The following is a 15383-nucleotide window of genomic DNA, read 5'->3' on the forward strand; positions in this document are numbered from 1 at the left end:
GCAAATAATGACAATTTGACTTCTGCATTACCTATCTTTATTCCTTTTATTTCTTTCTCTTGTCTAATTGCCATGGCTAATGTTTCCAGAACTATATTGAACAAGAGTGGTGATAGTGGACATCCTTGTCTTGTTCCTGATTTTAGTGTGAAGGATTTCAGTTTTTGACCATTTAGTATGATATTGGCTATTAGTTTTTAATAGATGACTTTTATCAGGTTGAGGTAGAGACCATCTATTCCAATTTTTTGTAGGGTTTTTATCATAAATGCATGTTGGATTTTGTCAAATGCTTTTTCTGCATCTATGGAGATAATCATATGGTTTTTGTCCTTGGCTCTATTGATACAGTGTATTACATTGATTGATTTCCATATTTTGAACCATCCCAGTATCCCTGGGATGAATCCCACTTGATCAGGGTGTATGTTCTTCTTCATGATCTTCTGCATTCTGTTTGCCATTATCTTATTAAGAATTTTTGCATCTATGTTCATTAGTGAGATTGGCCTATAGTTCTCCTTTTCGATTGGGTCTTTCTCTGCTTTGGGGATCAAGGTGTTGCTTGCTTCCAGGAATGAATTTGGGAGCATTGCTTCCCTTTCAATTTCATTGAAGAGTTTAAACAGTAGTGGCAGTAGTTCCTCTCTAAATGTCTTCTAGAGTTCAGCAGTGAAGCCATTGGGGCCTGGGCTTTTCTTAGTTGATAAGTTTTTAATTACATTTTCAATTCCATTGGTTGATATTGGGTTGTTCAGAATTTTTAGGTCTTCTTCATTCAACTTTGGTAATTCCTATGTATCTAGGAATCTGTCCATTTCTTCTGTGTTGTCCATCTTATTGGCATATAGGTTCTGGAAGTAGGTATTGTTGATCCTCTGGATTTCTGCTGGGTCTGTTGTCATTTCACCCTTTTCATTCCTAATTGCATGGATTTGGGCCTTTTCTTTCCTTTTTCTGACAAGGTTGGCTAAAGGTTTGTCAATTTTGTTGATTCTTTCAAAGAACCAACTCTTGGCTTCATTGATTTTTTTGGTATCATTCTCTTAGTCTCCATTGCATTGATTTCTCCTCTGATCTTTATCATTTCCTCCCTTGTATGAGCTTTGGGGTTGTCCTGCCCCTCTTTTTCTAGAAGCTTGAGGTTCAACATCAGGTTGTTTAATGGGGCTTGTTCTGTTTTTCTAATATGTGCATTCACTGCTATGAATTTCGCTCATAAGACTGCTTTCATTGTGTCCCATAGATTCTGATATGTTGTATTGTTACTATCATTTAATTGAAGGAACTGTCTGATTTCTTCTTTAATTTCCTCTGTGACCCATTGGTTATTCAGAAGTGTGTTGTTCAATTTCCATGTGCTTATGAAGTTTTTGCAGTTTCTTTTGCTGTTGACCTCCAATTTCATCGCACTATGGTCTGATAATATACAGGGGATAACTTCAATTCCTTTGCACTTACTTAATCATGTTCTATGTGTGAGTATGTGGTCTATTTTGGAGAATGACCCATGTGCAGCTGAGAAGAATGTGTATTCTGATTTTGTGGGGTGGAACACTCTGTAAACATCTGTTAAGTTCATTTGTTCAACAGTTCGATTGAGTTCTAGTATTTCATTACTTATTTTTTGTCTAGTTGATCTATCTATTTGTGACAGTGGGGTGTTGAGGTCCCCCACTACAATTGTGTTAGTGCATATATGACTTTTCATGTCCGTTAGTATTTGTTTTATATAATTGGGCACACTAGTGTTTGGTCCATAGATATTTATGATTGTTATCTCTTCCTCTTGGATTCTTCCCTTTACAAAGATGTGCTGTCCTTCTTCATCTCTCTGAATCAGTGCTGGTTTGAAATCTACTTGATCTGCAAAGAGGATAGCTACTCCTACTTTTTTGGGGGTTCCTATCGCATGGAGTATTGTTTTCCACCCTTTAACTTTCAGTCTATGAGTTTCCTTTTGAATTAAGTGTATTTCTTGTATACAGCATATTGTTGGATTTTGCTTCTTGACCCATTCTGCCAGTCTATTTCTTTTGATTGGTGAATTGAGACCATTAACATTGATAGTTATAACTGAAACGTGTTGACTTGTCATTGCCATGACTTTTTTTTTGTTGTTGGGTTCTCCCCCTTTCCATTTAATTTCTTATCACACCAGATGGGTTCATTCTGCTTTGCTTCCTAGGGTTGTGATCCTCAAATGTCTGTTCCTAGGATATTGTGTAAAATTCTTTGGAGTGCTGGTTTGGTATTCACAAAGTTCCTAAGGTACTCTTTGTCATGAAAGTATCTTATTTCTCCATCCATTTTGAAAGATAGTCTTTCAGGGTACATCAATCTGGGTTGGAGGATGTTTTCTTTTAGGGCTTGGAATATGTCACTCCAAGCTCTTCTTACCTTGATGGTTTGTGTTGAGAAGTCTGCTGTGATTCTGATGGGCTTTCCTTTGTATGTGATTTGTTTCTTTTCTCTGACTGTTTAGAGAACTTTGTTCTTCTGTTGTGTTTCTGGAATCTTAACACTTATATGCCTATGTGTAGATTTTTTTTGTTCAAGGCTATTTGGAGTCCTATATGCCTCACTTATCTGTATGTCAAGCTCTTTTCCCCTGCTTGGGAAGTTTTCTGCCATTATTTCTGTGAAGAGATTTTTTATGTTATCTCCACCCTCTCCTGTTTCTTCATTGAGCCCAATCAGTCTTATGTTATTCTTCTTTGCATCATCTAGCAGCTGCTGGATTGATTTCTCATGTTCCCTTATATTTTTGAAGCAATTTTTCTTTTCCTGGTCACTAATTGCACTCTTATCTTCTATATCTGAAATTCTGTCCTCACATTGGCTCATTCTGCTGTATAGACTTTCAATGGAGTTTTTCGTGTCCTGGAAATATATTTGCATGTGTTTTATGGATTCCATTTGTTTTCTATGTTGAGATTCCATCATGTTCCTGAGCTCCTCTCTAGATTTATTAATCATGTCTTGCACTAGGGGCACAATTTCTCCTGTTACCTGAGAAATTATTTCTGATTTCATTTTTTCCAGATCCCCTTTTGTTGCCAGTTCAGTGGGTCCAGGTGGTTGAGTATCAGAGTGTTCCATCTCATTTCCCTTTGGGGTTGCATTGCTGTAGGTGATCTGGAAGTCTGGTTTTGAGACTTATTTACGTGTTTCCTCATTTCGATTGGGGCGGGGGTCTGTTAGCGCCTGCACGGATTACCTCCTCTGAGCTGGGAGAGGTGGGACAGGGACCAGAAGCAGCGGTAGGGATGGTGACCCAAAAGCCCTTTCCTGTGGGCTGGAAGCAGCAGGAGGGATGGTGTCCAGTAAGCCCCTTCCTCTGGACCAGGAGCAGCAGGACAGAAGGTGGCCCAAAAGCCCTTTTCTCTGAGCTGGGAGCAGTGGGAGGGATGGTGACCAGAATGCCCCTTCCTCTGGACCAGGAGCAGTGGGACGGCGTTTCAGAAGGCCCTACCTCTGGGCTGGGAGCAACGGGACTCAGTACTGTGGTCTGGTGGTCTGATGTCCTCTGCATCTTTGTAGTGTGGAACCAGGTGTCTGCCTGTCTGCAGCGGGGTGATTCTGCGTCTTCCGCGTGACTCGGGACCTCGGTAGGGCATGCACAGACCTGTCTGTCTGCAGCCAGTTCAATGCTTAGTAAACACTCAGTACCTGATAAATGGAACCAATCATCGTTAATAGACAGATGTGCTTAGCTTAGTAGTTTGGCCTGCTCAGCCCTCTAAGGATTGTAATTTCTGCAGGCAGCAGGAAATCCCCTCCAGATAACTCTACTACAATCCTAGCCCTTTTTATTTTTTCTTTTGAGGCAGGGTCTCACTAAGTCACTAGGCAGGATCTGAACTTTTGGATACTCCTGCCTCAGCCTCCCAAGTTCTGAGATCAAAGGCATGTGTCACCAGTTTTAGCTGGATCTTCAGATTTAAAATCAGGAAAGCTGTTCTACTCTGCTACACATTCTCTTTGTTTCCATGTATATAGGCTGCACTGTTTATTTAAATACAAGTTAAAGTCAGAATTTTTTCTTAATTATATTAGTCTGACTCAGAAGAAATTTTATCACTGATCATCACACACTTGCTAAAATCAGGAGTTTCTCCTAAATGTAAGAAGGCCAAATTTAATTTCTAAAACTTAGATCCCTTTAAAATTTAGACAATCCCATCCCTAGTTATAGACTGCTATTGCCTGGATGGTTGCAACATATGTCATAAGTCCACAGGAGATGTCAGGGATATGTCAATATTTGATCCCATTGTACAACAGCCAGGCCAGAGGCCGTGTGGTCATAACGAGTGTAAACAACTCACTCTGACTCCACAAGCAAAACCACCAGAAGGTGCAAATTGACCCTTATGTGTTTTAATATTAAAATTTTGCAACACTTTTTGAACTATTTCATAAATTAATTTCAAAATGGATGAAGCAGTAACATTGAGCTTTAGCTAATTATGTTTAAATTAAATACAAGCATTTAAAAATAACCATTTTAATTAAATACAAAGCTCAGGCAACTAATCATTAAAAGTGGAATTGGTAACTTAAGTTTTATCATTCTGAAATGACTTGTACCACGTTTCGAATGAGTTCTTCCCTCTGCTTAAAGGAAAGGCTAAATGTTTTTCCCTAGTGTGGCAGCTGGTGGGAGATAACCATTTTTTGTGTCATGGTTATCAATTTGATATTGAATCAGAGTAAGAAAGTCTGTTTTACTCCAGTCTTTTAGATCCAATGCTGAATATACTATTTGCTTTCCACATCCACCTTAGCTTATTTTAGTTCTAAAAACAAATAATAGAAGCCTCAGTAACTGAAATACCATTTGGTATACCAAGAGAAAATAAGTTTGTTTTGTAAAATATATAAGTAAAATATATAGGTATGTTTTGTAAAATAGATATATATTTTTAAGTATAACTATTATTTAGCCTAAAGTCATTGTTTTCAAATTAAGTGAATAAATGCATTGATGAAAATCTTATGCTATTTTAAAGGGGTTTCTTTTCAAGCCATTTGCTGTTATAGCTCACCTTCCACTTTCACCTGCTTCTTGGAACAACTGACAAAGCAGAAATCCAGCTGCTCCAGGCTTCCAGCACCGTATGCTGTGTTATCTGGTGCTCCCTGTGCTGTGGAATAGTGCTGATGCTCCATGCTCAGAATCTGAAAGAGCAGTGCCTGTACTGGCTGAGGGCAGCTGCAGATTTAGAGGCAGGAGCTTGTTTTGTTACTTGAACTAAATACCTGCAATTACTGGTTGTCACCATTTTCTTCTGTTGTAAAAGCAGAACTAATTGGAGGCACTACCCTTCAGGTGAGCGCTACAGTGTAATGAACGTTGAGTGCCCTCTTGAGTTTAGAATTTTAATTATTCATAATTAGAATGATTTCTGTTTATTTGGGATCTTTGCAAATAATTCTAGTTTATCAAACAAGTTGAGAAGCAGAGTCACTGGGGCATTGTTTTATTTCGTATTAAGGTTAGTGGGCCTGTGAGTATGCCAAGTTCTCACAAGCAAAGAAACCAGTTTTCTGGCTAATATGTGGGCACAGTAGCAGGTACTGTGTCCTGAAATAACTAGCTGCATTTTTTTCTCACCACCTTTTCTAGAACCCTAGCAATATTAGGGCTGTGGGGTGAAGAATTAACAAGGATTCAGATTATAAATAATTTATGAAAATATGTTAGAGAACAGATATATTAGATTCTACCAGCCAAGCATACAATTTTTTAGACCTTTTCCTTTTCTTGAAAGAGTTTGTGTATATGAGTATGTGTGTGTGTATGTGTGTTTGATGTGTTTGTTTTGTACCTCAAATATGTTTCCATCCACAGACACAAGTAAGAGATTGAACATATATTAGTGGTAATGGTGTATCAAGTTTCTAAAATCTATTTAGATGTCATATACACTCATAATAATAGTCTGAAATAGTAATTCAGTAGTATTTTTTGTAAGTTTAGCGTTGTGATCATTTTTGTTTTTCCCATTTTTTTTTGTTTCCTGTCCTTATAACACAGCAGTTGAGTCTTAGATTCAAGTGTGCACTCGTCAACTAGTGAGTTAACCAGGCCTCCTGGTCATGAATAGTCAACTTAGGAAGAAGCAGCACCTGTATCCTGAATAACAGTGCCTGATACAGGGCATCATGTATGCCTGTAAAAAGATTTAGAGATACACCCCAAGCATTTTTAAGGAAAGTATATTTAACCTCCCACCTAAAAATCTCAACAGCGAGAGAAGGAACAAATTTCTGCTGTAGAACATTGTGCAAGTTCAGGGCCATCCCTGGTGGATGGGCATTACAACTTAGTATCCTAAGGTTAAGTTCAAATGTGATTTCTGGTCTCCATCAGCAAATGATTCTGTGAAGGGACTGGATGTATCATGAAAGCATAACCACGATGTGCCTCTTTCCACATTATATGTTTAACTGCAGCTTCTACAGAGAAGAAAAATAAAGAGACTAATTGGGAAATCACTTTGCTTCCATGTCCACCCCCAGGGGCTGCCCAGCGAGGAATAGCCAGAAGGACAGCGTGGAGGAGAAGAGAGGCCATGGAATGTCCACCAGCAGACACTTGTGCCCGGGGTGACTGAGAAGTATCTGAATGTAGGTATGTGTACAGACGGCTGCTGTGTGCCCTTGCGGTTTGCTGTCTAACTTTTCTTGCTTCCATTCCTGACACATTTGCCATCAGTCTTACCAGCCTTTGGAAAGTACTGTTTGACACTACCAGGCCCGCATACCTGCACATGAGGTGCTCAGAAGCCCAGGGGGCCTGTAGCAGACAGTCTCCCCTCCATTCCTTGGCTTTTAAAACATTCTATAAAACAATTTTAAACCTCCACTCTCTCGTCTCAGTGTGCCCATACCGAAACCTTCTTCCTTGCCGAAGGAAGATCCCCATTTCCTAAACATAGAAATCCTTTGTCTGTTTAGTTCCCATTATGAAAAATAACTTCCCAGACTGTCCTGTGACCATTCATCCTGCTACATCAGCATCCTTGGATTAAGAAACACCTCGAAGATTGGTGAAGCTGGTTTCTGGGTGGGTCATGGGGCACAGCTTGGGAATATATATGCTCCTTCCACTCCTCTCTGGCACTGTTACCTCGCTCGGCTTCCCAGCTGCCAAAAACCAAATAGCTTTGCTCCTCCACGTCCTTCCCTCTGGTTTTTCTGCCTTGGAGCCAGACAATCATGGACTAAAAATGTGAGCAATCTAAACCTTTTCTTCTTCTTTAAGTTGTGCATGTCAGGTATTGTGTCCAGCAATAGGAAAACTGGTAACTCTTTGCTAGTCTTTTAGTTCTGTTTACCTTCCAAGGCCAAAGTCAGGTTCTACCTACAATACAGAATCTTGCTGATTTCCCCTTCTTCCACACTCTCTAGAACTTGTGGTTATTCCTTTTCTCTGTCATTTGCCAAGTTCAGTCGAGTGTTGCTTTTTTATCTATGCATGCGCATATCCTGTGTCCTTGAGGGAGCAGCTGTATACTTCTGGAAAAGACGGGTCTGGTGTGTATTGCCGTTTGGACATCAGGCCTGCGCATATATCACAGTCTGAGCAGGGGCGGACTCGTACTGAGCTGCCGGGTGGACAGGCGGCACAGGTGAGAGGCTAAGAGCACATGCCTGGAGCCACACTGCCTGAGCCAGAATTCTCAGTCGTTAGCTGGGCAGCCTTGCCGAGGTTTTCTGTTAAAACTTTCTATGCCTTAATTTCTCTTCTCCAAAAAGGAGATAAGTAATACTGTCCATTTCAGTGGGTTGCTGTGGGAGCTAAGTTAATAGATTTAAAAGAGCTTAGATCCCATAGATATTAAACACTCAGTTGTTATAGGAATATTTCATCTCAGTTTTCTTAATATACGCTAGAAAATAGATGACAAGATCCTCACTCTCACCAGGAATACTGTGTCCCTTAGAGGTCAGATCCCCGCCTACAAACAGGAAAGGAGGCAGAATCAGAACCCAAATGTCTGACTGGAAGCCCCAGGCTGCAACAATCTGAACATGAGCCTAGTGCTGAATTGTCACTAATAATGATGCACTGTATTCACTTCTATTTATATAGTTTTAAATTAAATTATGCTGAGATTTCACTAGGTTTCACCTTTCAAAAACATTTTGAATGTAAAATCATTTTAGTACCTTTAAGTATTTTTATGGTTTAACTCAAATGAGATGGAGTCATAGCCTTTATTTCTTTTTATTTATTTATTGGACTCAGAGTTTAAAACTCAACTCAGGTATTTCTATTCCGTTTTGCTGAAGAAGAAGAAAGGGGGGAATGTTAATGGCTGTTCTACCCTGGGACACAGTAACAGAAACAGCAGATACCCTCAACCTGCCCTCGCCTCTCACTCCCAGGGCCACTCAGAGATGGGCCCCCAACCTCCCTCCTTCATTCCATGTTACAGTGTAGGACTGTACCGTTGTCTACAAAATTAGCACTTTAGGATTTGCTGAATTATGCCATTTAATAGTAAATTATAAAATTGATATGGAGTAGTATTTTATTGTATCCTATTTGAAATTATTTTGGAGAATTTGAAAAGAGTTCTATGAAATGTGGCAAACTAGCAATCTTGCAGTCTTGCAGTCTTGTTACTGCCTAGGAAGTCGGCAGCAAGTTCCATTCTTGTCGCTTGCAGCAACCCCTGTCTGCCCCTTCTGCATCTGTACATTTGCACACATAGCACTGTGACGGTTGTGGATAGAACTAAGCAGTGGTTGGGGAAACTAGATTGCAGCCCTACTGGTACATTAAGTACACTGTGTCTTCTCAGCCCTTGGCTGAATTACAGTGACTTCAGAGACCCTCAGCAGTGCTAACGGAACCACATTTATGTGAAGTACCACCCAGAGCTGGAATGGGAAGGTCAACTTTGTTGAACACTTAACCCTGTTCTAGGTTTTAACACATTCACTTCATCATCAACATAAATGCACAAAGTGAGTATTGTCACCCCCACTTACCAACCATGAAGTTAAACTTCAGAGAGTTCAACATACTTAAATAGCTGCTAAGAAAGAGTTTCCATCTCAGGCCCAATCTGAAGACAAAGCAAATGACGTTAATAGTCCTGGGGTACAGTGAGCTGGGATTCAGAGTCCTGAGGTGAGCACTCTGTTCTAGCACTAACTCCAGGTGATTTCAGGCACATTGTAGACCCTCATGTTTCAGTTCCTCATCTTAAATGGCATTATGAAGATCAATATAGTTTATGGGTAAAATGACTTTGAAATGATCAAAGATACTATAAACATAAAAAGTATAGCTATGAGTCTAAGTATAAACACTGACACAGTCCTCAAATGGGTTAAAATTCCTTGTCAGTGATGGAAGAAGATGGAAGCAATAAAAAGAAACAAAGACCAAAAATGGAGAAACACAATAACCTGCATAAAGATTCTGGGAACGAGTCTAGGAAAGCTTACCCCAGTGGTCTAATACCAAGGCCAGTCCAGTGTTATTCATGTTTAGTCACCACAAGTGGAAGATACCCTTATAATATAATACTTCATGTTTTAAAATTAAACTATAATGATCATAATGACCAAACCAAGAACTGGATATAGAACATAGCACTGGAAATCAGGACTGTTGCATATGGAGCCATATGTCGTGTATAAACTGGTTGCCTGGCTAGCAGGGAGCATTGAAGATAGTGTTACCCCTAAATAAACCCAAGTTCTTTACATTCCATGTGTGCTCCCTGGCTGAGTCCCTGAAACACCTTGGGAGCCTCAGTGGGATCCAACCTACTGCTTCTTGGTCCTGTCTTTCTAGCCGTTTTTCAAAAGGATTAATGGCACTTCAAGTTGTAGCTGATGTCTGCTGTTGACCTTGTAGATGTTGAAGGGAAATAAATGTATTTGATGAGTTATTAAGCACATGCTTCAGTTATTGCGATAATAAAAACAGCTCAATCTTATAAAACTGTGAGGTGCTTTTTGATTCTTAGCACTTAATTGCATTCCTACTGAGTTTAGATAATATGTCCTTAATCTCGGCATGTGACCTAGTACATTTATTTAGGTTTAAGAACGTTACCCATGTTTGCTCATACTCTTTTGTTTGTTATGATGAGTTTCAGATACCACCTACTAGAGGCTTTCTAAACTACATTTTAGCTTGAATAAGAACAGATTACTTAGCTAATATTTTGAACAGTATTCTAAGAATCAGAGAGAAATTAACAAACCACTTTTTTATGTGTGCTTTGTCAACTACCTGGAGGAGGCTTCTGTCCCAGAGATCTACTGCTGAGATGGAAAATCTATGATCCATTGTTCAATTTCATCTGGCCAATTTCATCTGTCAAGTATTTCTAAAAATATAGGTCTATGACCACAACATATTTGCAGTTTTTAAAATAACCTCCCTAGCATTTGCAGTTTATCATCATTTTTAATTGTTAAGTATTTTGAAGGTAGAATGGAATGCAAGAATAATGACTTCAGGAATACAGCAAAGAATGGCTAAGCTGGGTTATGATTCTGGGAGCGTATTCCTGAGTAACAAAGTTATTTTGTAAACTGGCCACTATGCAAATAGTATCTGTGAAAATCTTTGTTTCTTCAAAGTAATGAAACATAATCATGAAAAACTTTCTTGCCACTTTTACTTAAAAATTTTTTTTGTCCATGTGTTCTTCTGTGTATACAAGATGGGTGTCTGCACTCAGTTATTGGAATAATATCTTCCATCTATGAAGTGGTGCTATATGCTACACATTTGTAAATGGATTGTTCTTAGTCTCAGAGGATTCCTGCAAGATTTTGTTACATATCTGAGAAAACTGAAGCTCAGATAGATTAATGAACAGATTGGCAAATTAGTAAATGATAAAGCCAGAAATAAAATCTAGATTCATTTAGACTCTGTTATGGCTTGTGTCTAGATGTCCCCCCAAAGCCTCATGTGGTCAGAGATGGCTGGATCTAGAGTGTGTGATGCTGGGGTTAAGGGTGTGTGATTACTAAACCAATCCACTGATTGGTTTGGCACCACCCTAATCCCAGTAGTGTGGATAAGATGAAAGGGCAGAAAGATGCTATTAAGGTCCCCCTTGTTGCTTTTTCTGCTTCTCCTGCTGTGAACTGTTTCTCCGCTGCCACCCTGCCTTGGAGCCATCTGATTATGGACTGAAATCTCTACAAACTGTAACCAAATAAATCTTTTCTCTTTTAACTTTGAGGGTCAGGTATTTTGTCTCAGCAATGAGAGAAAAGTAACTAAGATAAACCCCAATGCTCATACTCTATAACTTTTGGGGAGGTCAGGAGTTAATAAATAAAAAAAAGATACTCTCAAAACAAAAACAATGATAATTTGTTAATGTGCCAGGTGCTGGGCCAGGTGCCCTAAAGGATTTAAATTCATCATCCTAATAAACACCTCAAAAGGGTTCATTCATCTCAGGTTTTTCAGGTGAATTAGATATTAATATTCCCTTTTGCCTTCTGAGGAATTTAAGATTCAAAGGCATTGAGTTGTTGATGCACAGTAGCTCCTGGTAAGGGGCAGGGCAGAGTTGGCCATCTTGGGTTTTGCTGAGTTCCAAAATCTGTGTTCTTTCTATTTTTGAATAATATAGATCAAAATATATGTCTGATTTTAAAGACTCTGAACTACATAATATTTATCTTTTTTCTCCTAAGTTACTCTTGGAGTGACTTGCTTTAGTTAGAAATTAAGCAGCTTTATGATAGCAAGGAACTTTCAGAAAGTTCAGCTCTGTTCACTTGCTCTGTAGCAGTTGGCATTTATTCTGTCACCACCTGGTGTGCCTCCATGTCAGATTCTGCCCTTACAGATGCTGTGTGCTCACCTTGTGTTTCAGTCCGGATCAGGGATTCACTAAAAACCAAATAATGTAAGCGGATTGATGAAACTCATGAGAACTGCTCTCACCTGCAGAAATTGCTGTTTTGAAATGCCACAAGTTACAAATGCAACCGAATAGCTGCCATCCCAATCTCATAAGCAGCCTAGACCAGCCCTTTGTGCTCATTCATTAAGCAAGTGTCCACTGAGGGCCAGCTATTTCCATGCCTCCTTGCAAGGGCCATTGGCAGACAATGAAAACTGAAAAGTCTTTGCCCTCTAAGAGCTTTACAGATTACTTAGCGAGAAAAGACAGAGCAAACATCAAGCAACTGAAAGTATATAATATTGCAACAGCAAAATAAATTCTGTTTAGTACCAAACAGATACACACACATAAGAAGAGTGCTTGGTTTCCCTGGCTAGAAGTGCTTAGTTACAAAAGGCCTCACAGAAGAAAAGCAGCTCCAGGACAGCAGAGGAGAGGATGGGCACTGGCCAGACTAGCGCTTGTGGTGGAGGGTGGGAGGCAACAAATACATTTTTGGCCCTGACGACTTGTGCAGAGGGCCTAGAGAAGACAGACTGAACAGGGCAGGGCCAGACAGCCAAAGCCTTTGATACCAGGTAAAGATTCTGGCCTTTGACCTCCAAGTGATGGGGAGCCATTAAGAAATTTGGAGTGTGAAAGTGGCATAATTAAAATAGTGCTTTAAAAAAGATTAATTGTCAGGACTAGGCAGGATGGATTGGTGGAAAGAGAACAGCAAAGAAACTGCTGCCATAAGTCAGGTATAAGGTGATGAGGTTCTGGACAGAAGTGACAACGGGAGCAGAAGGGAAGAAATAAATGTGAGAGATGGCACAAAGAAAGTCACGAGAGAACGGGATGACTGGACAAGGAGGAAAATGACAAATACACTGGTTTTAAATTCTGTTCAGGAACTTTTGCAGTTTACAACATGTAGAGAGTTCATGAAACATTGTCTATAATATTCATAGTCTGAGATGTCATTGGATGTACAGAAGATCTTGCTTTTACTCAAGGCATCATTTCTTTTGGCAAAATCTATACTACATTTCAACTACATTTCAAGAGAAAATAAGTGCTATAATAAAACTGAGACAATAATTTTAGCTTTACGTTACAATCATAATAATAGTAGTAATAGCTGCAGCTACAAAATGACAACACGAGTAGAAGAGTGAAGAAAATGCAGCTAAACAATGTTTCAGACACTTCTAAAATCTAATTTCTTAGTTTAGTTGTTGTTAAACTTTTTAAAACCGTGAATTGCTTAAGTGTAGAGTGAAATTATTTTTATAAACATATTCTTGTGATTCTTTAGTAATTGGGAAGTTTTTGTAATGCCTTTCTCCCAAGATTAACTCAATTGTCTTCAAACTTTCTTTGTAATTGTGTTGCTTGGGCCGGGGATTTAGCTCAGTGGCGCCACACCTGTCTCGCAAGTACAAGGTCCTGAGTTCAATCCCTGGTACCAAAAAAAATGTAATTGTTTTACTTGTACAGATGAAAAAAAGGAGCCCAAAAGAAGTGAGTTAAAGGTTTACCCCACATAGTGTGAGAATTGAAGAATTTATCATTGTACTGCCAGCCCAATGACCACACAGACAAAATAAGCTCAGAAAGCAAGCATTATTATTTTTAGTTGTTTATGTTTTGTCAAAATATTGAGTTGAGTGTCAGGCAAAGTGCAGTCCTCTGCCTTAAGCACACATACACACACACACACACACACACACACACACACACAGACCCTGGCCATTGCATTACACTATGATTTATGTTATTGTTTACTTCAGAAAGCAAGTATATTTTAGTATTACTTAGAGGCTGTTTTTAATACATCAGGTAAAACATATTGTGGCTTCTAATATTAATTCATTCCTCTCTTAGCATTGTTAAAAATATTTATGATCCAGGATAAAGCAAACCATATTGTTATCCATTTTCCCCAGCTTTGATATAAAAGCCTTCTTCAGCTGTTTTCTAGGGGGACTGTTGTCAAAGTTGGTTGGTGATTTATGTTGTCAGTCCATTAAGTTGATTTTATGGCATCCGACACAACTATTGTCCATTTATGAGAAACCTGAGGGCCACTCCAGCCTCTGTGAAGGCTGTTCACTACCTGCCCTCGTGTGCGGCTGACCTTGAGGGGAGTTGGGTTTGGTAATTTACGGCAAACACCATCTAGGAAGACCCATTTGCAAGATTCACTGTCATTTAGTGCTGAATGATCATTGTGAGTCCAGAGACAATCTGAGCTCCTGACAGAGCAATCCCATAAAAAATATTGCCGACCCACCCAGGTGTCCTTTCCAATTATCTGAAGTAGAAATTAATACTTTTAAAAGCTGCTAGTTTTTGAAAGGTTATTACAATTTATTCCAGGAGTTTCTTTTGTACATTATGATGAATTAGTTTATTACACCGTTATTTTCCATGTCAGCTTTTTAGAAGATGGAACCATAATGTTGAAACATTAGTATGAATGGCAAACGTACTATTTTACAGCTCAGTAATATATTTCTTTGAGAAAAATGTGCTCAGTTTTTAATAACAGGTAATTTTATGTTTATGTTCCCTAATGCTGTTGTCAGCTATTATTTATTTCTGTTTGGTAAGAACTAGAGAACTTTCTTCTAAATGTTAATGGTGGCTTAGACAGATTTTAGAGTCATAGTAAGAATATATTACCTAAAAGTAGAAATTATGAATTGGAATTGTTTTTCCCTAAAAGCTAATATTTTCTAACATTTCCTTGACACCAATTTGATATACTAGAGATACTTTCAGGGAGAATAATACTTCTGTTTCAGAATTTTCTCTGAATGTGATGGGTGAAGGGAGATTTTAAAATTCATTTGCTAAGTCTTGATGAGTTTCTACACTTTTTAAAATGGAGTCTTTATCATAAATGATTTACTTCATGAATCATGTATAAATATTCAATAATCTAAATGCATTTTATAAAATATTACTTATAACTCTGATAGATTTCTTTTTCTTTAGTAATTTTTCTGTAGTACCTCTACTAAGATAGTAATAAAGCATGGGTAATTTCCTGTTTAACTAGGTATAAAAATATTCATTGTACTTCCATGTGACCAAGGTTGATTAGATGCATCCTAAGGAGTATCAGTGTAGTGTATTCATTCATGTAGCAGATACGTTTTCAGTGCCCACTACATGTCAGGCGTTATACAAATGTGTTGAGTTGAAACATGTGTAACAGCATTTTAAACATTCAACCTTTTTAATTTCTGTTGAAGTTATTATTACTGCAGTTTTTTTAAAAAAAGTAATGCAACTCTACAATATTCCAGATCTTATGTAAACTGAGTTTATGAGCAAATTAAGCAACGACTTTACATGCTTTGTTTCCCACCTGCAATTCAGTAAGTGTTTGTCAAGGAAATATAAATTTTGTTTTCTCAATACATTTGTTTGGTTGGGCAAAAGTATCTGTTTTCATTGAGATGACTGAAGTAGATGTTA

At 38.6% G+C, this 15383-nt stretch overlaps 1 protein-coding gene across 24 annotated transcripts in view; it reads left to right on the plus strand.

Annotated features, from left to right (window-relative positions):
- Hs3st5 (heparan sulfate-glucosamine 3-sulfotransferase 5) overlaps positions 1 to 15383 on the plus strand; it is a 287277-nt gene that overhangs the window by 167014 nt on the left and 104880 nt on the right. For 21 of the 24 annotated variants that reach the window (XM_087207910.1, XM_087207911.1, XM_087207916.1 and 18 more), the window contains one exon: positions 6529 to 6640. The gene's annotated coding sequence lies outside the window, so the exon portion shown is untranslated. The remainder of the gene's footprint in view (positions 1 to 6528; positions 6641 to 15383) is intronic. The other 3 variants (XM_004869079.3, XM_087207922.1, XM_021247803.2) reach the window with 1 other exon arrangement.

The sequence above is a fragment of the Heterocephalus glaber genome, unplaced genomic scaffold, assembly GCF_053883595.1.
Source record: "Heterocephalus glaber isolate CG9 unplaced genomic scaffold, H.glaber_assembly_v1.0 deba00000896, whole genome shotgun sequence".
In the NCBI taxonomy this organism is placed as follows: Eukaryota; Metazoa; Chordata; class Mammalia; order Rodentia; family Bathyergidae; genus Heterocephalus; species Heterocephalus glaber.